Source organism: Saccopteryx bilineata, chromosome 9, assembly GCF_036850765.1.
Source record: "Saccopteryx bilineata isolate mSacBil1 chromosome 9, mSacBil1_pri_phased_curated, whole genome shotgun sequence".
Taxonomy (NCBI): Eukaryota; Metazoa; Chordata; class Mammalia; order Chiroptera; family Emballonuridae; genus Saccopteryx; species Saccopteryx bilineata.
In genome coordinates, this window is record NC_089498.1 from 20,822,426 (window position 1) to 20,848,000 (window position 25,575).

The window sequence follows — 25,575 nt, forward strand, 5'->3', positions numbered from 1 at the left end:
TATGTGCTTTGACTGGGCAAGCCCAGGGCTTTGAACTGGCTACCTCAGCATTCCAGGTCAACAATCTATCTACTGCACCACCACAGGCCAGCTGTATAATGTGTATTTTGACTTCCACAGAGTCAGATACAAATGTCCTAGGAAGGTAGGTTTTCTATAAGTTAGGACCTCAGGAATCAGAGTTTCTGCCCTTATAGGACTCAGCTTTCAGTGATGCTGGGGTCTGCTCAGATATACTCATTTGTTTCCCATTCGTCTTTCTATTTTTGCGATTTTTTAAAAAAGATTGATAGAAAATTTTAAATTTTATTTGATAATTCATTGAAAGATCATCTGAAACCAAATCCTTGTTTTGAAAACGATGTACTTAGGCATTTTTTTAAAAAACTAGTCTCTTAATGATAGATAAGTTCAGATTCTAATTGGATATATGGCAAATTTTGGTCTGTTTTCTTTTTACATAAATTATCATTTCAGGGCATTTGTATCTTGCCTGAGGAATGACTTATGATGCTGGATAATTTGGTAAATTTAACTTTGATGTTGGGGGGAGCCCAAATAGAATCATGCCATTATTACTCAATAACTGCCCTTCCATATCTTGATATTTGAAGAAAATTGACCCTCCTTGTAAGAAATAGTCTCATCAGCGAGACCCCACTCAGCATAGGACATAAGTCTCGTGGGATTGGAAATAAGCCATGTACTCTTCTGGAGGGACTTCTAATCCATTTGCCCTAAAAGGTAACTGTATTTATTATTCTGTCAAGTGACTACAAAAGTACTGTATTTATGTATTATACCTGAGAATGGTTTAAAACTAAATGCTCTCCAGCCCGCTTTTGTTCTGTATATAAGAGATTTCTAACAAAAATCATAAATAAGAGACAAAGGAACTCTGAAGTTTTTTTTTCCTGTGGCTCTGCCTACCTTCCCCGTTCAGTGATAGAACAATTTATGAGTCTGGCAAATCCTCCCCTAGATCATGGTAAGAGTAACATAGTGTTCATCTGTGTAACTCTGGGCCACTAAAGTTTATTAGACTGTGGAGCAACAGCAGCAGGATTGATGCAGTAATCAAATGATATGCTTGATTTGGGCTCTCCTTCTCTCTCTTCCCATCCGAGCCCCCCTTCCCCTCCTCCCCACCCCCCTTCCTTCTGCCTGCACCTAAGGCAAAGTAAGTGGAGGGAATTTGAAACGGAATAGGCTGGCAAGGGTGGACTCCCAATTTCCACAGGCAACATTCACTCAGAAAGTATGAGAAAGCTCTGCCAAAAGTTTAAATGGAAACAAGGAACATCGTCGTAAACATGTTTCCACTAAATTTTTGGTTTGAATCCGAGAAACCTAAGAGGCAGGGAAGGAGAGGCCTCATACATACTGCCTCGCTCTTAAGCCAACCCTGAATTGTCGGGACACCAGAGATACCCCGTCAGAGGACATCAGTAACTTGAGTTAAACCATCACTGATGGGTCAGAGTTGGCGAGAAGATAAACGTAGGCATTGGAAACAAACTCCACTGTGCTTTGAGAAGTGTGTACTCCTTGGGGTGTGTTCATTATAAAAAGCAAGGCTTTTAAGAGGTCCTAATCCAGCCTTCAGAATGGTATCCGGAGGGTGGATCTGGCTGCCCATTCGCTTGGTTTGGACCACACTGTTTTCCAGAGTTGAATTTTAATGCTTTCAGGGGAGATTTTCATAGTCCCGCCCACCACGGGGCTTCTCATCGTCCTAGTATCTTCTGCCTCTTCTACACATGTGGACCTTAACTCCTAGCCCGTGAAGCCCTTTGCGTTTGAACCATAAATCCATCCCTTGCTTCTAAAAGTACCACGGAGTGACTCCCACTTGAGAAGACTTAAATTAGCCTCATTCTTTGATCTTAAGAGGATGAAATTCAATGAAAATTGGTAATCGTCAACATTGTTCAGGAGACAATGAAGAAGTTAACATATTAGAAGAAAACCGCCAGGACTGACACCCAGCTTAGAGACCTTCAGCTTGCTCAAGACAGTGAAAGAAAAAGATCTCTCAAATATCAAGAAATGTACTTTATAACCAGAATAGTCTGTGATGAATGGGGTAATAATATTCCACCCTGCCTATAAAGAAAAGTGTTACGGACATTATTGCTTTTTTTGGACACTGGAGCAACTGTATCACTCATTTCTGAGAGGTTGTCAAAAAAAAAATTGAAGGGTTTAAATATATGACCTTTTACAGGAATTACTTCAACAATAGCTTATTCTACCCAGTCCACTGAAGTTGCGGTTGCAACAATGAATTTCCTCTTGTGAGATGCAAATTGTGGGCTAATTGCAAAATTTAATCCAATCTGTTTAGTGCAGGCCTCAGAAAAGTGGATTCCTGCAACACTTTTTTATGGGTCAATGCCAAATGTTCTGTCACAAAGAAGAAACAACAGAAAGAAATTAAAAAAGAAAGAAAAGAAATAGTAACATTTGGAATGCAAGAGCTGTCAGAAATATAGGCTGATCTTGAAATGGGTTTTGTGTTGTGAATCAAGGTGGTAATGAGATGGGGAGGCATCCAGATTGATGTGCTAAAAAAAAAAAAACCAGGGATAGTATAGATGCCAAACAGATATGTATTAATATAATAAAGCAAAATAAGGAAAATGAATGGACGTTCATTCTTTAGTTAGTCACTCTCGTAGGAGACACCACACTATTCTGCCTGTCTAGCCCATGCACACGATCTAGCCTGAATGAAAGCATTTCAGGAACACCAGGGTGAGGTAGCAGAGAATGTTTACTGAAATAGATAATTGAAAGCTCCACTTCTAGCCTGTCAGTTTTGCCAGCTGAATAATTGCATCTAAAGCCCTGAGTAAACTCCATCTATAGATGACTTGTTCGAATTAAATGGTGTCACCTGTAGTCATTGGCAACTCCCTGGACCTTCTCTGTCAAGCACCATATGTGCACACCCGCGATGTATCCAAAGGCTACGGCGCAAACATCTTTAGATAATGAGTGCAAATTAATAACTACTTTTGCACGTCACAAGAGATCATGCCATTTTAATGTTATGCCCTTTGGGTGAACAAATGGGACAAAGATCTTTTAGATACTAATGAACAGTGTCTTACAAGGATTAATTTGCCCAGCTTTTTGCTCAGTTAACATCCTATGCAACATGGCTTAATTTGTTGGGTGTGTGTGTGTGTGTGTGTGTGTGTGTGGTGGGGGGGTGTTGGTTCTGTGGAACTAAAGAAAAAATGAGTTTTAACTTTGAGCTTTAAGACCATTAATTTAAGAGTGATGTCATTCTGGATTCTCAATGAAGCAGTTTCTCATGGTGTTACCGTGTGTAGTTCTGCAGGCTGTGCCCTCATTTACACAAGCATAGACTACATAAACGGCACCCCTGGAGTTGTGTGTGCCAGCTGATTCAACTGTTTGCAGTGGCCCTCATGGCTCCTCATGACTGCCCATCTTGGATGACAGTGAATAATAGTAATGGTGGACACAATACTTCATTGGATTAATAAGAATTTGGTTAAAAACAAGAGTGGATAGTCCTTTTTGCCTCTTTCTCACCTCTAGGTTTTTTAAAAGGTTTTATTTATTCATTTTAGAGAGTGGTGAGAAAGAGGGAAAGAGAGAGGTGAGAGGACCTTCTCCACAACTCCCATATGTGCCTTGACCGGGCAAGCCCAGGGTTTAAACTGGCAACCTCAGCGTTCCAGGTCGATGCTTTAGCACTGCGCCACCACAGGTCAGGCTGGAGAGTCCTTATTAGGAATAACGTGGCTCTTGCTTTTGTGTTATGTGAGAGTTATGTGTGTAAATTTGTGTTTCCTAATAAAAATCAGATATGATGTTTTTTAGCTATCCGACTTTCATATTTTAAAAGTATAGATCATTGCCAGTATTAGCTAGAGAACAGGGAACTAGGCATTCTCTTAAATTCTAATTTGGTAGCCTAAATCAATAGAGTTTTTTTTTTTTTTTTAGAGAAATTTGGAAATGGCTATTACATAAAAAAATGTGAGTTTCCTTTGGGCCAATGAATCCCTTTAGGACTCTTAATGGAAATGCTGTCACAAAGGTGTGATATATGTATAAGTGTTGTCTGTTGTTGTTAGTAATGACAAAGACAGACATTCCAACAGACACATCCCGGAGTGGGAATTTGATTAAGTCGGTGTGGTTTGTCTTTGCTGTGGACTGCTGGGAAACGGTCAGCGTGAAGCGGGTTGACTGCCTACCCGCACAGCACACAATGTTTGCAACTCTGAAAGAACTGGCCAACAGGAGACCCAAGGTGCATCATTAAATGGAAAAAAAAATCAAGTTGTGGTATGGTATTTAAAGCATGATCCCATTTATATAAAAATTAAGTGAATAAAAATGACATGCACACACATATGGAAGCAATTCTGTATGAATGGACACAGAATCGTTACCCGCGATTGTCTCTGGAGGATGAGATTATAAAGGACTTTCATTTCCTCTGACTTATATTTCTGAATTTAAAAAATTTAACAGTGACAATTTTTTAAAGTTTGTAATTATTTAAACATAATTAATCCTGCGAGCTTCTTGAATAGGAGTGCATTTGGAGGTTTTATTTAGTCACATTCACCAGCAATAACTCTCATGATAATGCGCATCCCATGGACGAGGAGAGACTGGGTGCTGAGACCAGCTCAGACCTAGCTCATGGCTCTGCAGAAAGAAAGAGACCTGACTCTTCCCCAATGAATGGGACCATAATCTCTTAAGTGGTGACTTGCTCTGTATGCTTAAACCCACATTTTGACAAGGTGCTGCTATAGACTCTGTTCACCAGGACTGAGATTTCAAATAAGTAGTCACCAACCTGGTAGACCACATCCACTCCCACTCCTCCAAGAAATCCTTGTAATTTTTGTCGATCCAAAGGACACAATAGGGAATATTTTTCCTTGCCCTAATAGAAGACCAGAACCTATCCGATTGTCAAGGACTGGTGATGGTGCAGGGATTCTTAATCGTTTTGGGTGGTAGACACCTGTGAGAATCTAACGGGAGATATGGCAATACTCAGTCTACTCACACAAACATCATTTCATACATAAGTAGGAAGACATTCCACTGTTTTTTTCCTGGTGTTTAAACTTGGTGAACAGGGAAAACTATGCTGGCAAGTAATGTATGTTTGTGTTCATATGCACATTTAAAAGTGGTTGTAACTTCAGTGGGAAGTTAATCCTAGAAAGAAGATGGCTCTCTTCTCTAAAAAAATGGAGTAATGAAGCATCATTCCAGGTGGGCGCTCTGAAAGTCCGAGTTGGTTATGCATTGATGATCACGGGATTGGTGATATGTGCATGCTAAGTGGGGACCAGCTTTGGAATTGCTGGACTTCTCCTGGGCCATGTTCATTTTCTGGTAGACACTGGGGACTTGGTAAGTGGTCAAGTTTTCCCTTTTTGTCTTTGTTGCTAGAAAGCCTTACAACCAAATCAGTGGTTCATTCAGAACAAGTACATAAACCTTGGTGCCATTTTGCACTCTTCTGTTTCTGGGTCCCGTTCATGCCCCGTGTGTTTTTCTTTCTTTCCTTTTTCTCCCCGTTTCTCCCCGAGGTGGCCTTGCGGTACTATATATCATCGTGAAGTGGGTGTAGGTCTTAGGAAGGAGGCATATGAGTAAATATAGAGATGAGCAAATAAGTCCTGGAAACGATGGCCTTTTGTCTTTCACTTGGTGAGGCTCAGGGGCCAAGTCTTCCTGCGCTCCCTGGGGTGTGGAGGGCTATTGTAAGGAGCAAAGCTGCCGCTGCCCAAAGCTGCTTGGAGTCGGCGGTGATACAGCTGGTAGCAACTGGGCTGTTTCTTTCACCTTTCCCACCCCCGTCCTGAGCACGCACAGAGCACGAGCGGAGGAAGCTATGGAGACTACCTGGGAGAGAAGCTAGAGATCAGCTTTTGCGGCATAAAAGGACAGGGCGGGTTCAGGATTCAGAAACTCCAGGCAACTCAAGTCTTCATGTTTCCTTAAATGCCACTTTGGAAAGAATAACATTCCAATTTGACTTTAAAAGTGGATATTTTTATAAAGCTGGCATTTCTGCCTGTGGTTACTGATGAGGAGATGGCCCCTTTCTGCTCTTTCCTGTCCTGCCTGCAGGAGTACGTCAGAAACCAGTACAACGGAAACCTTCTGTGATTTTTCACTCTGAAAATATTAGCTCACAGACACAGGGACCATCTCATCATCAACCATGTGCATAAGGAGGCACACTCAGCCTGCCCCTCCAGGGGAAGCTTCTTCCTGCCCAGGGGTTTGGCTGTTCAGCCCGCTTGGACTCCATGATGAGGGACACGATTGAAGGCAGCGGCCTGCTTTCTTTAGTCACATTCTGTGTGCGCCGACTGTCTCGGGCCTGGTGGTCTCTGTCTATCAGGATCCATCTCGCTGGACCTCAGCCCAGAGAAGGCCAACAGAAATACGTTGTTTAACCTCTGAAATGAAGTAACCTTTAAAGTATTTTGCATTTCTGTTTTGTTTGTTTTTTAGGAGGCTTCTAAGCGCAATAAAATAACTACCATGTTATCATGGATCTTACTAAAGGCAATGAATGGCAATTTTTTATGACTTGGGAAGTTAAGGCCCAAAGAGAGAGACACAGAACAACAATTAGCTAGCAACTCTGGGATCAGAAGTCCAGTATAAGGCACATTTCATTTTAATAGGGAAAATCTCAACCTTTAGACACAAGACTCCCCCAGTCTACCCAGCGAGGATTCAATCACTTCACTGTTTTTGATGGTAGTTTAAGAACACAAAGCAAGCCCAGTGCCCAAAGGAATGTGTAGAAGAATGTTAATTCTAGGAGTGACCATAACTTGATTTTCTTGATTTCCTTGAGTTTAAAGTGTCAGCCACAATATTACATTACCAAGTTATTTGCATTTGAAATATAATACCTGGAGGTTGACATTTAATTAAATTACGAGGAACCAGCCTGGCATGCTGAGTCGACAGAGCTGGCAGTACCTTTGTGCCCTACCTGAGAGAAGGGGCCTCCAGTGGTCACCAGGCTCACCAAGGCCAAGCGCGCACAGTCCGGTTTACTCTTAGAAATGCCGAGCGGGAGGTGGACTGTGAGAGCGCCGGGAGCCTGGAGGACACGGGGCTTCATCCTGCGTGGAGGCTGCAGCCTCACACTCGCTAAACGCTCTTAAGGACGAGGAGCGACGAGGGAGGGTCCCTTGGCCCTGTCACAGCCGCAGCCCAGAGTCGGCCAGCCCTTCCTCAGTGAGAAAGCAATCTAGTTCTCAGACCTCACAGTCAGCACGGCTCAGGATAACTGGGTAACTGGGCTGCTCTTTCTCCACCCTCCTGAGAATCCACGCTAGTCGTTAGAGACAGAAGGGCCACCAAGTGCCCCACTGATCAGAATCCCTGCCTTCCACGCCCATATGTCCCCATTTACTGAGCAGCTGTGGGGGCAGGAGCAGCCAAGGTGTATATGCACAGCTCGAGCCATTGCCAACAGCATCAGTTCTCGATGGCGGGAGATTTCTTTCCCCCCTGCCAGGGGACGTATTGCAATGTCTAGAGAAATTTTTTATTATCATGCATGGGAAGGTGCTCTCGACATCCACTAGGTAGAGGTCAGGGATGCTACTACACAACCTGTATTGCATAGGACAGCCCTCCCCCACTCCCACCACAGCAAGGGAGTATCAGGCTCAAAGAGTCAACAGTGCTGAAGTTGGAAAATTCTATTTTAACAGAAGATGAGATCACAAAACAGCGGATTCCAGCTACGGAGCCAGTTGTCAAGATAGAAAAGTAATCTATAAAAACCACGCTGGTATTTAAAAGGCGGCCAAGTCGATCCAGAGATTCCGTTGTGCAGGTGTGGGAGAGGCTGGGAAGCAGAGAGAAGAGGGAGGTGAGATTACCGACAGCAGGAAGCCATGACCGTTCCTCGGCAGAGGGAGGAGGTGATACCTCTATTATTTGGGAATAATGATATTTGGAATCACAGGAAGCCTCTCTGAGTAGGACCTAGAGCTTCTGAGGTGAGGAAGCTTCTGGCAGTGTAACCAGAGGAAGAAGGGGAGAAATACTTTGCTTTTTCCTTTCGTTTCATCACAGATTCTCCCATCAGTGCCTCCTAGCGGCTGAGCCCGGCAGGAAGGCAGCTGACCTGGGAACCTGGGAGATAAAACGGCGGGGAGGCAGGATGCGCCCAGCAGCTCACACTGGCGCATGCAGCCTCACAGAGCACCCGGAGCGCACCAGAACACCGGAACCGACGGGACCATGGCACCCATCAGCAGCCAGCCACAGAGTAACGCTTGGGCCCTGCTGCTATTCCACCGTGAAACAGCGTCTTAAAAACAATAAGACCCGCCCTTAAGAAAGACAGAGCAGACCGATTTTCTTCTTTTCCTTCAGCATCTGACATAGCAAATGTCACGCGCCGACAGCCAGGCTCGTTGCAAATCTGTGTCAACACGTGGAACACAAACTGTTATTTTAATTTTTCTGTCGGTGGCAAACTCGGTCCTTCGTTGTCAGGCTTCGGCTCATTTTGGTGGCACTGGTCGTGCTTCTTGCTTCTCTCAGATGTCTCTCCTCTCCATGGGTCCTGCCCCTCTCTTAGATGGAGTCAGGCTGAAAGCGGGAGGTTGTTGGGGAGCTAGAGAGCCAGCTGAAGAGTTTTATTTTCCCTTACAGCACAGTTTTAACAATCTAGGCAAAGCAAAGGAAATTAATTTATTTGTTTTCTATTTGAACTGCCCAACAGGTCCCCAAACTCACAGGGATAAAAGCGATAGATTTTTAAGTGTCTTTAAGAAAGTTCTACAGATGTTTAATTATTTTTGTCCCACTTTTGATTATCTGCACTGACGGAGATGTGGAAGGCACAAATCAATAAAATCCCTTGATGATCCAAAAAACTCTCAATGTTGCCATTAGTTTTGACCTCCTCCCCCACCAAACCTTTTATCGGAGCTGCTAAAAAGTGCCTCTGCACCCCCTGGGCTCTCAATATATTCAACTTGTTGACAGGCTGACTGATAAAATTGTCTGATTTGAGTTTTATCTTTTTTTTCCCTTCTCCTGCCCACTCTCTGGGGGAGGTGCTAATGAGCAGCCCAGGAACAAAACCACAGGAAAAAGAGACTGCAGAAAAACCAGAGTAACACACGAAATGATTAAATAGCTCCTGTATCCCTGAAACTTTACTATAGAATGAATGTCAGCTTTGTGGAATTTTTTTTTTCTTTTTTCCTAAAGTAAATTGAAATCACTCAAATGGGCCAAATGTCCCGGGGCCTTCACAGAACCTTGCTTTGAGGCTTTGAATAGTTTTAATACAGTATTCCTTTTCTGGGGGAAGATTTTTAATTGTTAATCTTTACTAATGTTGTTGATGTTACTTCTCATGCTGGTAAAGTGCCCGGGCATTTTCTCAAAAAAGGAAAAAAAAAATTCAAGACAACTGATAATTTGGGTGGTGATGTTTTTCTTAATCCTATTAGGGATGGCTACAAACAAGAAAGAACTTTGGGACAAGGTTAAATTGTTTTTCTTGTTTTCTTTTGTGTTTGCCAAACATTTTTATCCATTATCCAGAATGTGGTCACAGATACCGTAGAGAAGACGAGAGCGTGGCTGGCTGCAGGCACACCTTCGTGTGGCTCTCCACCCCGCAGCCTCCCATGCTGCAGAGATTGGGCAGAACTGATGATGAACAAAGCGCATATTGAAATGAACATGAGACCTCTAGTAAGTCTCATCTTGTACTGTCCTTTAAGGTCTCCAGTACTGCCCCTGCTTGTGTCTATTGCAGGGGTCCCCAAACTTTTTACACAGGGGGCCAGTTCACTGTCCCTCAGACCGTTGGAGGGCCGGACTATAAAAAAAACAACTATGAACAAATCCCTATGCACACTGCACATATCTTATTTTAAAGTGAAAAAACATAATGGGAACACATATAATATTTAAAATAAAGAACAAGTAAATTTAAATCAACAAACTGACCAGTATTTCAATGGGAACTAGGCTCCCCTCACTGACCACCAATGAAAGAGGTGCCCTTTCCGGAAACGCGGTGGGGGCCAGATAAATGGCCTCAGGGGGCCGCATGCGGCCTGCGAGCCGTAGTTTGGGGACCCCTGGTCTATTGCCTGCTAAAGATGACTAACTACCTGTCTTCCCACTGTGCCAGAATGAACCCCTAAATGAGTGGAGGGGCTGATAAAGTGTACAAAGGTGAAATGAGGTGAAAGGTGGCAAAGTTGCATTGGCATCTGATTTGCTTTCTTGAGAGGAAGCCAGAGACCCCTCCCTTTGGTCTTGATTCTTTCTGGAGGGATGAAGTTTCTTCTTTCTGAAGGAGAAAAGCAGTGCATTTTCTGATTTCCCTTTCTTTGTTTCCTTCGTTTGTTTTTATTTCAGTTTTCCAGATAGCATTTGAAAGCAATTTTATAAACATCAAAGTGGCTATGAAATTCAGTGTTTGTTCCCGGCAGGTGGCTTATAAAATCAAACTCAGGAACCACCTGGATTTGAAGAATTGGGATGATGTGCCAGGGTTCAATCAGAGAAGCAGAATCATGATGAGTGGTTAGAATAAACGGTTTGCTAGAGATCTTATAGAACTGTGGGTGCTGGTGGATTGATCCGTGCAGGCCGTAACCTCTGGATCTAGTGTCGGAACTGACGTTACCATTGGTCAGTTAGTAAGAAAAGCGTCAAGTGGACTAGAGTGAGGATGAAGTAGAAATTCACAAGGATGACTGAATCCATGAACACAGACTGAATTCCCCATTTGTCTCTGACCACTTCAAATTTTAATACCACGGGTGACTGCAAAGAGAAGAACTTACCCTTCATTAGGGAGGTGCATGTGCACCTGTCCAAGGACTGAGACATTGAAGGAGCATATCCAGCAGGCGCTGGAGGAACTGTGGGTTCAAGTGCTGCTGCTCATTACCTGGGTGAGCCAGCAGGTGCCCAACAGTGTATATGAGCTGCCACTCTGCCTGGTGCCCAAACAGATGCACTAACCTTCAGAGATCATTTAAAAAAAGGCTCCTGCTGCTTCACTTCTGCCTGAAATCTTGCACAGAATGTAACTTGCGGACATACCAACTCCAAGCCATGCAGGAAGGGAGTTGCTGAGAGCAGCCATAGTTCTCTCTTCGTTCTAATGCCACTGTACAAAGACACACAATGACATGATTCAAAGGGGCAGACAGCTGTATAGTGGAGACCTCCCAGTTTGGAAGAAGACATCATTTTAGGAACCTTACTTCTTGGCGAATAGCAAAGTGTCTCTCATTTTTTTTATTATATCACTCAAACGTGCATTGATCACATATAATTTGTGTTCCAAACCAGGACATTTTCTAGCATGAAAGAGAAAGCTATATTTGAAATATTTATTGATTGATCAAAAGTTGTTTTGTTGTAGCTGCATGATTCCACTTATACGAGGTATCTAGAGGAGTCATATTCATAGAGACAGAAAGTAGAATGATGGTTGCTAGGGGTAATGGAAGAGGGGAAAATGAGTAGTTATTGTGTAATGGGTACAGAGCTTCAGTTACTTAAGATGAAAAGAGTTTTGTGGGTGGATGGTGGTAATGGTTGCACAGCAATGTGAATGAACTTAATGTTGCTGAGTTGTGCACTTAAAAATGGTTGAAAGGGTAAATTTTATATTATGTATATTTCATCACAATTTTAAAAAGAAACACACTTAAAATTATATTTTTTAAAAAGTTATTTTATTATGTTGGTGGACTCCTAAGTGGTTCTATTGAAAATTATTTTTAAAAACATAATTCTTAAAATATCAAAATAAGATTATAGCAAAACAAAATTTTGTATTACTATGTGAATATTTAAAACAAATATACAGAATAATTATTCTTAGTACATACTCACATCCTGTTGTAAATTTCTTAGCCCTATTTGTAATAAAGTATCACTAGTATTCTTAAGAATGTGCTTTTTCCAATGTTACTATTTTTAATTTTTCATAAAATTGCCCACAGCTTTCAAAATCGCATATATTTTTGTTTGAAACTGTTGAGACATTTAGTTTACTAATCTTTGAAGCCATGATACTTTTAAGTGGAAAATTACTCTCTCTACAAATGCTAAAATAGCTAAGAAACTCCAAGAAAAATTCTTCTAAATGGAGTATATCTTCAATTTTTTTTTTATATTGAAGCATGTAAATATTTCAGCTGAAATGTTTTCATGGGTACTATCTTATTGCTTTAATTCAGGGAAACATTTTGTGATAAAAATTTATAACATAAATCTTATGAAATTATCCCTTTATAATTCTTTTGAAAGTCTGCCAAATTAAGAGGCTTCAAAATCACAGGCTTTCTCATTCTCAGTTTATCCTAGTAAATATGTGAATTATATAAGTTTTAAAGAAGAGTTCCAACCAAATAGTCTTTGTACAATTCAAAGTATTCTAAGGCATATTTAGGAATTAAAAAAATAACATTTTGTACATCATTTGATCTTTCATCATTTGATATGTTTACATTTCCTTCTTTATTTTTCTGGTATAAATGTTAACATATTCTTATATACAAATTTGGTTTTCAGTAACAGGTATTCACTGAATTCTTTGGTTATAAGATTTGCATGTGTGGTGTGTGTTTATTTGTTGATTACTTGATTAGTAATGACTAAATGATTTTGAGCATAATGCAACCCAAACTTAGAGGATGTATCTATTTACAAAATTAATACCACTCTAGAACCTAGGTTAATTTATAATGTAGTTCTTCAATGTTTCAAATTAAAAGCCTAATTGATAAAAAAAAAAAGAAAGTAATAATGAGCAATAAAGAAAGGAAAATCACACACTCATGGTAAAGATTTTTTTAAAAGCTAAAGATTTTTTTAAAAGCTAATTTTATATTAGCTTAGCCAAAAATCTTTGTACTTCAATTAATTTAATTTTGAGTATATCAAATGTAAATTTTAACATCCATTTCAACTAAAATCTGAAGTGAATGAAATTAATGAAGAAAAAGAGTCATTTGATCTAAATGAAAAGTCATGTTTGATAGTGATATGCAAATGAACCTTCTACAGCTTTGCATATTAAACCATCATTTGTTGGGACCGTCTTCTTAGAATAACTACTAGCTTTTAAAGTAGAAGATACTATTTCTTCAGCAGATCTACGTCTTTTGCTTCCCTTGTAGTCAGTGATAGCACTGCGATCCTTCCATGGTAAATGGCAAAAGTCAACAGACATTTTGTGCAGCTTACAGCTCTCATCAACTTTGTAAAGTGCAAATTCACAACCTAAATTGTCTTTGAACACATGTTTTTGTTTTGTGTTCATTGCTGCCTAGAGAGTTTATTGCAAAATTAAAAAGCATTCTCAAATATTAAACTAAATACATAGTTGTCGATTCTCTTCTTCTGCTACAGTGCAGAATCCAGGAGCAAAAGCTCACAGACGACTCCCTGTATGATCCGCGGCAGGACTGCTGTAGTTTTCCACAGAAGGCAGCACTCTTTGGAGTATTCCTGTCTCCATCACAGAGCCCGTGTGTTAATAATAAGGTAGTGCTGAAATTCTGAGTCAGCCTTCCTTGCCAGTCTTTGGAGAGTTGACCCCATTTAGTTTTGATATTAACAAACTTGAGATTATTCCGAATATTACTTAGTCTAGAAAGTTGTGTGTATTTTTTACACTGACCTAATTGGTAGAGATGGTTGGCAAGTGGAAATCATTTTATTCAGAATTAGAATAGTTTCTAAAATCACAGTCTTTGCTGCAACTAAAAGTATGTCAAATTCTGAAAACACCAACTAGGCTTTACATTTTAAACAAATCAGCAAGCGCTTGAACAGAAAGTCGACTTTATTCTGCTAGTCAATTTTACAAATTGTTAACAAAATATGCCCAGTTTCCTCTAGTGCACCATTTTAAAGATGTGTATCTTTAACCCATTAGTCCTCTGATGAAGAATGGTTATTCTCTTGCACTTAAGCCTAAATGATTCTTGCTTACAGGAATATGTTTTGGGGTTTTTAAATCTTGTTTGGCTTTATTTTGAACGTAGTGCCCCATTTGCACTTTCGTATTGTAGCCTGTCACTCGTTATTTCAGAAACTTTCCTTGAGGAGTTTGTAGTCGCTTTTCTCCACTCTGAACATCATCGGTTTATGTGTATGAGCTGCTGTAAAGTGCAGTGATTGCTGAAAAAACACGCCAGTTACTTAAAAAGATGACTTTGATTGTGTGTTTTTTGTTCCCATCACAATAACACTTTGCAGGTGATTATTAAATTAGAGATTTTCTTTGTTTTTCTAACAAAAAAAGCCCCCTTTTATGTCAGTGCCAATTATGAGTGGTAATTTTTCACATTTTACAAAAGATTTTTCTGTCCTACCTCCACGCCCCTCCCCCAGATAAAGAAGGGCTTTGACATTCTATGACAGGAAGGATTTTTTTGCATACACAGTGCTTTTGACTTTTCTTTTAAAAAAAATCTGTTGACTCTATTGAAATGTGACAGGACAATATTTAACCTGAATAGAGGCATGTTGACTCCTCTTATTAAAACTGACAGTTAAGGACGTTTCTCTCTTTATTCCTCCTGATCCACGCAGACAAGTCTTCACTGCTAACTAGTATACAAAATCAAAAACAAAAAAATACGGAGCGGAGAGATGACTACCTTATAAACAATATATGAATGACAATCGCAAGTTTAATCTAGCAAAGAAACCTTTTTTTATCCTTTAAGAAAATTAAAGCCCTTTCAAATTAGCTTGATATATGAAGACAGACTGACATCATTAATTTTCAAGTATTCACTCTTCTTCCCTAGCTGCCTCTCCTCTCAAAGATACGGAATGTTCCGCTAAGCCCTGGACAGGACCACAGCGACACCTGTGGACAGTCGGGGGCCTCAGCTGAGCCTTGTGTAGAAGTTCCGTGTCTTGTTTCTTGCTATTCCTTTGCCTATTTTGCTTACATGGGACACAAATGGTAGCTATGAATGCTGTCTCTGAGATCCCTACTAACTGGCACTTGATCTCTTTCTAAAAAAAAAAAAAAAAACCGAAAGAAAAAGAAAAATGGCTGGAAATATCAAGCTCTCGAGGTTTTTCTTCTTGTTGGACCAATAAAGAGCCTCATTAGCATGAATGAGGCTTAAGTTTCTTTAAATTGTGCATGGAGTGGGCCTCTTGGGAAGAGTACAATTGGGAACTGAAAGTTGCCAACTTTCAGAGATAGGCAGAAATCCTATGGAATTTAGATGTCTTTGGGTACTTGCCCACTCTCCTCAGCTTCCAGGAGGCAAATCTCTTGAAAGGAAATGTTGGCTTCTTTATGTATAATGCACTGGATATTTATGTAACTTAAGTAAGCTGCCCGCCGAGACTCAACATTTTCGTTGTTGTTAAGAAGGGGGATATTATACAAGGATGAATGGTGGAGTCGTTTTTGTTGTAATTGAATTCGAGCTGTAGCAGAATCGTGAATGGAACCACTTGCTATGGTGCAAGCACAGTTACCTCTCGGTCTCATTTTCCTACTGAGCGCTCTCTGCATATCACCAAATAAGGGTCCTTGAAATGGTCATCAAAGTTTTGTGGTTGTTTTTATTTTTTAACGTTTTTGTTGTGGAAAGTCAGAAAATGGAAGTTTGTTCCACAGCAGCCTTCTATATTAACCATGCAGGAGAGTCAGTCTTCTATGTGTTAACAGTGACCTGTCTAGTTTGTCTCCAGAAATCACACTATTTTTATTTCTCTGGTTAGCCTGAAAGGGGCCAGGTGAGACACCTTGTCAAGGCAGCCTATAAATGATACCATGGAAGCAATTCCACCTTTCTTTTACAGACCCAGCAGTGTCTGCAGGGGACCCAATAGTTCCTGTGGTTAGAGGAGACCACCCTCAGGTTTTCAGGTATGAAGGTGTCAGAAAACATTAAACATTGGTGTGTGAAGTTCAGTTCCTCTCCTTTGGTGTGTCATGGCTGTAGAAGAGACTGCCAAGTCTGTTATGATGTCTTAGTTCTGGTTTTCTTCAAAACAGGCTTCAGGGCAAGGTTGGTTCAATTGCAATACCAGGCACTGAATTGTGTCCTGGGGATTTTCCACATCAGAAAGAGCCATGGCTCTTTGGTACACAGTGAAATCTAAGGCTGAAAGAGACTGAAAAGCAGATCTCAAGGTTGAAGATCAAGAATAGAGCCACAAGCTGGAGTCAGGGGCTGAATCCTAGAAGCTGAATGGGAGCAGAAGAAAGTCTAGAATAAAGTGCAGAGGGCTTTGGACACTTGCTCCAACTCTATTATTACTGGTCTTGTCTTATTCTTGCACTGCCACAACCCTAATTCGATTAAGTCTGTTTAGGGTATATATACAATATTAGGTTACTGTAAGATTCGAACATCCTTCCAGGGAGGGTTTTTCTTCCCCTTTTAAACTGTCTAATCCTACCACCTCTTTTATCCCAGTAGCCTCTGGGTACAATGGGAAAATATGTTTTCTCAAAGGAGCCAATAAAAGAGTTTCCTCTTCCGTAGGCTATTGGGTTTTCTCTGTGGCATGGGTGTCTTGGGTGGGCCCTGGTATTCAGTCTAGATACCCATTGAGGTTCCGTTGAATCTAGCTAGTCTTTCCAGATGTGGAGTTGATCTGGTCATTGCCTCTGGTCCCCTCCATGTGTGGTATCTTCTGGTCACCAGTTCCATATGCCTTTGTAGGCAGCTGGTCCTCCTTGGTTGCTTCTGTTCTGACACAGGCTCTGAGAACGAGGGTGCTGTCCCATGGTTCCAGCAGGGAGTGATTTTGCCCCCTCCATAGTGAGACAGTGGCAATATCTGCAGACATGTTTAGTTGTCCCAACTTTTGGAGGAGGAGTTCTGTACTGGCATCTAATGGGCAGAGACTAAGTAAGGATGCTTTTAAACATCCTATAATGCATAGGATAACACCCCATAACAAAGAAACATCTTAAGCCCAAAGTCATATTGCTGAGGTTGAAAATCGTCCAGTCCATCCTTTTAAAGACTTCCTTCAGCCAATACCAAACAGCGCTTTGGCAGTAGCAGGTCTTCTTGGCGCCTTGCTTAAAGTAGGTCCTATTTCAGGAGACTTGGAATTTGCTTGACCTTTACCCTGATAATCAAAAAGCAAGCCCAATTGTATTGGAAGGACCACCACCCTAAGTGAGGGTTTCTATCATCCCTTGGTCCCGGTCTTTCTTTGGAGTTTTGACCCCAAAGGGAATTCAAGATACTAGTATCTGATCTGTTGCTCGCTTCCTCTTTATCATATACTACATTTACTCTGCTCCATAGCTAATGGATTTGGGTGCCCTAGGCTTAGCTCTGCCAAGAGAAGCTTTTACCTACCTATCCTTCCCTTGAAACAATGAAACCCATTTATTTAATGGATGGTGAGAGGAATCCACTTAAGGGAAAAATTAAATGGTTTATTATTTTCAAAATATCAGCCCCATTATGCTATGGCTAATGGGGTTACGACAGAGTTATTGGCGGGCATATGGTGCAAGGGCGTGTCATGTACAGAAAGTTATGGTGTCTGAGTGGCTGTCCTAGTCTGTAACTCAAATCATTCGTTCTCAGCCCCACCGCCCATCCCTATTTCCAAGTCGTTTAAATCATGTTCTTAATCTTGCTGCTCATTTTGAGAGAATTAGAGAAGGGAGAAAAGGGAGAGACTTAAGTAGATCCCCAACACACACACACACACATACACACACACACACACACACACACACACACACACACACACACACACGAAGCAGCAATGAGAAGCTGTGCTGATTGGAGGAAGATCCCTGCTTCCCACTTTGACTTCTCGCTGAGGATCAGCGTCAGCTCTGAACCTAGCTGGGCCATCGTGGGTAGTTTTCCGTGGGCAATGTGACGCAGGAGAGCCGTTGGCCGTCCAGCCTGAGCACATGTCTCCCTCATGGCTGGCTGCCTTGAGGAAACAGCCCTGTGGCTGGATCCCAGCAAAGCATGGAGCATTTGCAATCAGGCTGGGCAAAGAAATGCGGGTCTAGTTTTCTTTTTATATATAAAAGCTTTAAAAAAAATCTTTAAATTTGTTCTTCAAGAAGAAATAAGCATTTATTAGACCCTATGTATTGCTGTAAATTTGATTGGCCAGATGTGTGTCAGATTTAATACACGCTGTTTAAAAAGTTGCTTTCTACATCTTGAGCGGGGCCCTTTCTGGTGAGAAAAGGAGCAGGTTTATAGGAAACAATGAAATCATTTTTTACACCTTACAGATGCTCTAATCTCATTACAGACTGAGGTGTTTAAAATTCTTGGTGTTTTCTTGTTCTGTCTTTATGGTGTGAGTGATTCTAAAGGAGAAAGCCAAGGCAAAGAAATATTCAAATGAGTCATCCCCAAGAGGGTTAGTGTGGGTGGGGGGTGGGAGGGCGGAGGGATACAAGGAGCCGCTGAGGTCTGTTCTTTTGTGTTTGGTGAGCTTCCGAGTCCTGGCCACAGGCTACAGCTGGAAGGCCACTGCTAGAACTTTGATCATTGATGCCACGCTCTTGGACCAAAATCCAAGAAGTTACTGTGCAGAGGAATTAGGGCTGGTTTCTTAGTTTCATTAAGTAGAACATGACCTCTATAATCCCCTCAAGTTCTCGCCTGAAAACAGATCATTAGTTCCCTAAAAGAGTGGCAGACTCAGATGTCTACAAGGACTAGGCAGATGGCGAAAATGCTCACTGTGGCTAACGGGGGGATCCCAGGCCCCATCAGAGGAGCAGGAGGTCCTCAACCACAGCAGCTTGTTGCCTCCTGGGGATATGAATTCAGAAGAAGGAAATTTCCCAATTGGTAACAGAGTTTGTCTGTGGGGTCTATTCTGCCTGAGGACCACAGGTTTACAAGCTTTGTTCTAGCAAATTGTATGTAAATAGAAATGTACCATTTGTAGACAGGTAAACCCAACTTTGAGTTACCAGGACCAGTAAAAATAAAATGGTTTTAAGAGTTGGAAGTTGACCTAGGAGTTGTCAGTCTTTTTTCTGTTGTGTAAGGATATTAAATAGACACTGTTATTATTTACTATTACCAACATGTTTTATATATATAAAAAAAGGATATTTAAATAATCCCACCCTTACACACACCCCAAAAGAGTAAGAAATATCCCATCTCAGACTTAAGGACAACTTTTAATGTGAACAACTTTATGTTTATGGAAAAAAAATATTCCAATTATTCTTTTGTTTTTAATTTTCTAGGGAATACTTCATCACACACCAATGGTGATCTACAGATCATTGCCCAAGATACCCTACTTATCAATACTAGCATACGTTGTTTTCTTCAACTACTTTATACCGTTAGGGTATTCTTAGATTTTGTCATCTTTCTTGCCCTTCTTGCTATCTATAGATCTGTCCCTTAGCAGAATTATAGCTCTCATTAGAGTTGGAGGAAACTTAAAGAATATTGAATTCAGCCAGTTTATCCCACATTTAAAAAATTGTTTAGTGGCTTATAGAGATCACTGGCTTAATAACTGGAAATATAATTATTTACGTCACACGTGGGAGAAAAAAAGTTAGTTATAAAAATAATGCGTGCTAAAAGAATAAAATAAAGATTGCCCCAGTTCTACTTCTGTGTGATGCCACCATAAATATTTTGGTGTTTCCTTCTTCATCTTTTCTTCTAATTGTGTCTTTGTTTGGGATCCGACTGTTTGTGCTCTCTGTGTTTTCACTTCAACAATAGAGTGTGAACATTTTTCTTTACTCGATAATCCTGAACAGAACTTTTTAATGTCTGGCTTTATAGTTTGTGGCACATCTTGATGTCTGTAGTTATATGTTCATATTCTTTCTTCATTTTGAATTTTTCAAAGAGCACCGAATGAAGAAACCAACCTCTGAGTGTCTTATTTTGCTCATCCTATTTTTTAATTGAAGTATTTTTGGTCTAGAACATTATATTAGTTATATTAGTTTCTGGTGTATAGTAGTGATTCAACATTTTTATACCTTGCAATGTGATCACCCCTCTATTTCTAGTAATCATCTGTCATTGTGCAAACTTATCACCATATTAATACCTATATTAGCCTTCACCTTTCAACCACCCATTTGGTCTCTATTTCTATGAGCCTGTTTTTGTTTTGTTTTGTTTTTTAGATTTCGCACATAAGTGAAACCATAAGTATTTATATTTGTCTTTGTCTGACTTATTCCACTTAGCATAATACATGCTGTCTCACATGACAAGACTTTCCTTACTTTTTATTGCTACCTAATATCGCATTCTCTGTGTGTGTGTATCCCATCTTTTTTTGTGCATTTATCTATCAGCGAACCCCTAGGCTGCTTCCGTGCCTGGACTGTAGTAAATGGTGCTGCCATGTACATAGATGGGGGTGCATATATCTTTTCAAATGTGTTTTCTTTTCATTTGGATAAATAACCCAGAATTGAAATTGCTGGGTCCTATGGTAGATCTATTTTTAGCTTTTGAAGAACTTCCTTACTGTAGTGGCTGCACCAATCTGCATTCCCACCAACGGTGCATGGGGGTTCCCTTTATTCCACATCCTCGTCAACACTTGTTATTTGTTAACTTTTTGATAATTGCCATTCTGACTTGTGTGATTGCAGTAAACCCCTTACATATAAAGACCAGTTCAGTTTCTCTCTATTCCCAGTCTAAACCACCTGTGCACTGTTTAGGCAATCAACAGTGAAAGATAAACTCCATGGTCAATTGGGGCTGTTTCTCATAGCGAATATTATTAGGTAATCAGTCTGAACCAATATGTGGACCACTGTGGTTAAATAGATGACAAGTACTGGTCTCATCACTGGAAGAGAAAACAGTGGCACCATGTCAACCAGCTTCAGCATTTAGCTTTGGATCGGGAGGATTGACAAGTTCTATGCTGAGACAGTTGGGGATGTCAGTACCACAGGATTCAACCATTTTGCTAGGGAAATGCCTGGCTCTGGTTGTATCTTCCCGTATTATTTAATAGATTTAAAACAATTATAAAATGTATCATTTCTAGAGCACTGTAGAATATTTCTCTGTTAGATCCAGTTTGTACCGAAATGTAAATCTTTCTTGTGAGCCCTTCTTATCCAGATTATTGGCGGCAGTTTCATTAAATGTATCATGGTTTATATTCCCATTCAGAATTTTCTCGCTGCATGGCCTGCCTTTACAATTTAGTTCTTCCTTAGGAAAAAAAAATACCCCTTTCTGTAGATTTGGGCATATCTAATTTTTATGCCGTTGTATTTCACGGAGTACTCTGCCTACTGCACTTTGAATGGGAGATGAGAGAAAAGAACTTATGCATTTGAAAGAAGTTTAATTTTGTGCCGAAGAATCAGAACCGAGTGTGAGAAGATTTCTTGGTTCACAAAGTCAAGGTTAATTTGGGAAAATAATGTTGCTGTCCCAGATAGCTGGAAATTGAATTCTAGTGGATGGAACTTGTTTAATTCGCTCTACTTTTTCTCCTACGTCCTAATGAGCAATGCTCCAAGACACTGTCACTCAGTGGAGTATGACTTCCTTTGCCTTGATTTCTTAGAATTATTATCTCTTAGCGGAACGTGAATACTTTTTTTTTTTTAATTGTCTATTGCTAAATTAGCATGTAAGTTCCGTGAGGGCAGAGACCTTGTTCTTTTGTTCGCAGTTACAGGCTCAGTACCTAGTGGAGTGCTAAGCGTGTAGGAAGGACTGAATAGCGACTGAAGAAATAAAGCCCAGGCAGGAACGAGAGGGAGGGCCTCGCCCAAGCGTGGCTTGAAAGGGAGCCATGTTACAGAAGAAAACCCAAGGCTGCCCGTTACTGTTTCTTCCTTGGGGACACTTTCTCTGTGCCTAGGTACTCAGATACACTTGTGCAATCAGCCTTAGGTACTAGAATAATTCGTTGTCTGTATGATTTCTAGGGTATCTTTCTTCACTGGCTATTTTCTGTATTGTAGTCATGGTAAATTGTCCTCTTTGATTATTTCTCGGTTGTTTCATGTGGTCAGCAATTAGAAAACAAGGAGGTCAGTAAGAAGAAAGATGATGTGTTTTTGTGCTGGTGCTGGCTTACGAAAGGGACTGTGTATCCTGCATTCATCCCTAACCCAGATCTAAGTCTCCTATCATCCTTCTTAGTTATTATTATTCCAGACCTATTTATGAAAAAATTGACAAGTCACTTAGAATTGAATAATAGCTTATTAAGCCATCCCTTGAACAGGGTTACCCTTCTTGGGAGCAGTGAAGGGTCATAAAAATAGAGGACCTTTTGTGGCAGAGAGCAGTGTGGTACAGAGGAAAGAACTAGTCTTTGTCACTACAACCTTGGCCCAGGACCTGGCACATAATAGGTGCTCAATAAATATTTGTCGATTTAAATTATCTAATCCTTTTGTGCTTGTTTGACCATTTCCACAATGAAAGTCAAAATAACTTTCTATGATTCTTGGAAGGAATAAAGATGCTTATCAACACTTAGCATGTTTTCTAGCATATTCTAGACATTCACGAAATAGGAGCAAGCACAAGCTATATGATGTTGACTGGAACCCTATCCCCCAGATGTGATGGTGTTAGGAAGTGCGGCCTTCGGAAGGCGACTTGGATTAGATGATGTCCTAAGGGTAGAACCTTTATGAAGGGGATGGGTACACTTATAAGAGGCATGAGAGAGCTTGCTTTCCTTCTCTGCTCTCTGCCATGAAAAGATATAAGGACAAGTAGGCAGTCTACAAACAAGAAGAGGGTTCTCAGTCCTGGCTGGTTGGCTCAGCAGTGGAGCATCAGCCTGGCATGTGGATGTCCTAGGTTCAATTCCCAGTCAGGGCACACAGGAGAAGCAACCATCTGCTTCTCCATCCTTCCCCCTTCTTTCTTTCTCTCTCTCTTCCCCTCCTGCAATCATGGCTCGATTGGTTTGAGCACATTGGCCCCAGGTGCTGAGGATGGCTCCGTGGAGCCTCTGCCTCAGGTGCTAAGCTCAGTTGTGGACATGGCCCAAGATGGGCAGAGCATCAGCTCCAGACCAGGATGGCTGGGTGGATCCAGGTCAGGGTGTATGTGGAAGTCTGTCTCTCTATCTCCCCTTCTCTCATTTTGAAAAAAAAAAAAAAAAAAGGAGGAGGATTCTCACCAGCACCCTACCATGTTGGCACCTTGATCTTGGACTAATTTTTACATTAATAAAATTGTCCAAAAATATTTATGAAAATAAATGGCTCATTTTAGAAAACTTGGAAAAAATGGAGCAGTATGGGAGAAAACAAAATTACCTGTAAAAGTATCACATGGAGATAACTACTCTTTGTATTCTGTGTAGTCTTTTAGAGTTCTCTCGATGCAGCTATACAGAAATCACAGGAATGTACAAAATTGAGATCCTACCATATAATTTGTTTTGTTTAACTTCATTCATATAACTAGTGTATTCTCCTATGTCATTAAATGCTACCTTAAAAGCATGATTTTAAATGGCTACATGGCATTTTATCATATGAATGGACAAGATTTTATGTTACCATTTAACACTTAACCACTGAGATGGACAATTAGAGTATATATCATTTCTCTTTCTTTTAAATGATATTGTGATTTAAAAAAAAATCTTCGTCTAAAGATAGCACCTATGTATAGTTCTCCCATGTTTAGGATCAATTTCCAGACACTGAACTTTGCGGTCAAGCAATATGAATACTTTTAGGAGTGTTAATAAACATGGCCTGATTGTCACCCATAAAGGCTGCACCAGTTTATACCCTTGCAGCCCATGTGGGCAGCTCTTTCCACACCAGAGCCTATGGTGAAAAAGTGAAACAAACGAAATTGCCAGTGTGTTAGACAGAAAATGTTACCTTTTTTGTCTCACTTTCCATTTCACTGATTATTTGTATCTATTGATGCATTCTATTTCTTCTCTGTGAATCTTAGTTTAATGCTCTTGCACATTATTCTATGCACTATTCAGCAGTTTCACAAATATTTATCATCAGGCACTGTTCTAGGCATTGGTAAAACCAGTGAAGGACGTGGCAGATTGTAAGAATGAAACGAAATCATGTCTCTAACACCTTGAACAGAGTGGTGTCTGACTCGTACAAGACTGCAGGAAGTTATCGAGCGCTCCTTTTTCGTGCACTTATAAGAGTCTCTGTGCCAGCTACTATTTTGGGAGCAAGATGTTTCTGGAATTTTTCCTATGCTGAGTTGGCCAGCAATGACTTAGGTGTCTATGGACATGACCGTAAACCTCATCTAGATATATTTATATTTTTCTGAATATATGTCCCTAAATTGTCATCAGATTTCCACAATGCTGGTGACCACGCAGGGGCACCTGATGTGAAAGGAAGTGTGGAAGGGTCAAGGTGAAAAGAGGCAGGAGCCCGAAATGATCGCCTAGAGCGTATCTTTCTTCTGCGGGTTTCACAAAAGCAAATGGCTCTTGACTGCGCCCTCTTCCGGGGCCTCACAGTTCCTCTCCTCCTGGGTGGGGTAGGTCTCGGGAGCTCGAATAGCACCCTCAGACCCCATGTTCGGGTGGGATCATTGAAATATAGTTCAGAATTGCCAAGGTTCTTGTTTCTTCTTTTGCCGCACAAGGATATCTTCATCCAGTGTGCAGAGCACGAGGCATCAGGGGTGACAGGACTCAGGCAGGCATGATCAGAATTATAGGTTTGATGGGCCTAATCCCCCTTCCTTACCCTGATTTCAATGTGTTTTCCATATGGTCTGATACAGAAGGGCTGGTTTGTTTTGAAGCATGATTCAGTTCATGGTCTAGCCACAGACGGCCGGAGTCCAAGCAGATTCCAGATCTGCCTATTTCAGCTTGACCTCAGTCCCTCTCACCATGTCTGTTTGCAAACTTTCCTGCCAAATAGGAGCTGTGAGAAGGAGGAAGGGATGTGCATGCTTTCTTTTATGGGTTGGTTCTTGTTCTTGGAGGAGAGAGCTGGAGGCCGGAGAGAATGGAGAAAGGATAAGATGTTAGGTGTCGAAATCATATCAGAATAAGTTTGTCTTTTCAAGAAGGCGCCAATTGGACAAAATGTCACCCAATCCTCGCCTTTTACCGAGAGCAAAACTGGCCACTTTTCATTCTGCAGTTTGACGGCTGCTGAACGATGTAGGTCGGAGCCAGAGGCTGGCGGTCTGTATGCAAAGTGCTGTGTAATTGTGCAGTTTTCTGTGGTCCGCCTTTGGAACACTGTCTCATAAAAATCTTAAGCGGCTATCACTTTTCATGGCTAATGAACTGCAGAACCAGGAATGAGATCCACAGCCAATTCTTGGGTTAAATCTTCTGAGCCTCAAACAGCGCGGTGTATGAGAACGAGGGAGAGGGGGGGAAAGCCTGGACCTCGGGGATGAAGGGCGATAAACTCTGACCTTTCTCCCTGAGCCTAGGGACCTGCTTGAGGAGCACACCAAGGACCAATCCAGTCGGGGTGTGAATATCAAAAGGCTTGTTGGAGTGTCAGTGGGGCTTTTAGTGTGGTCCCCCCTCCCC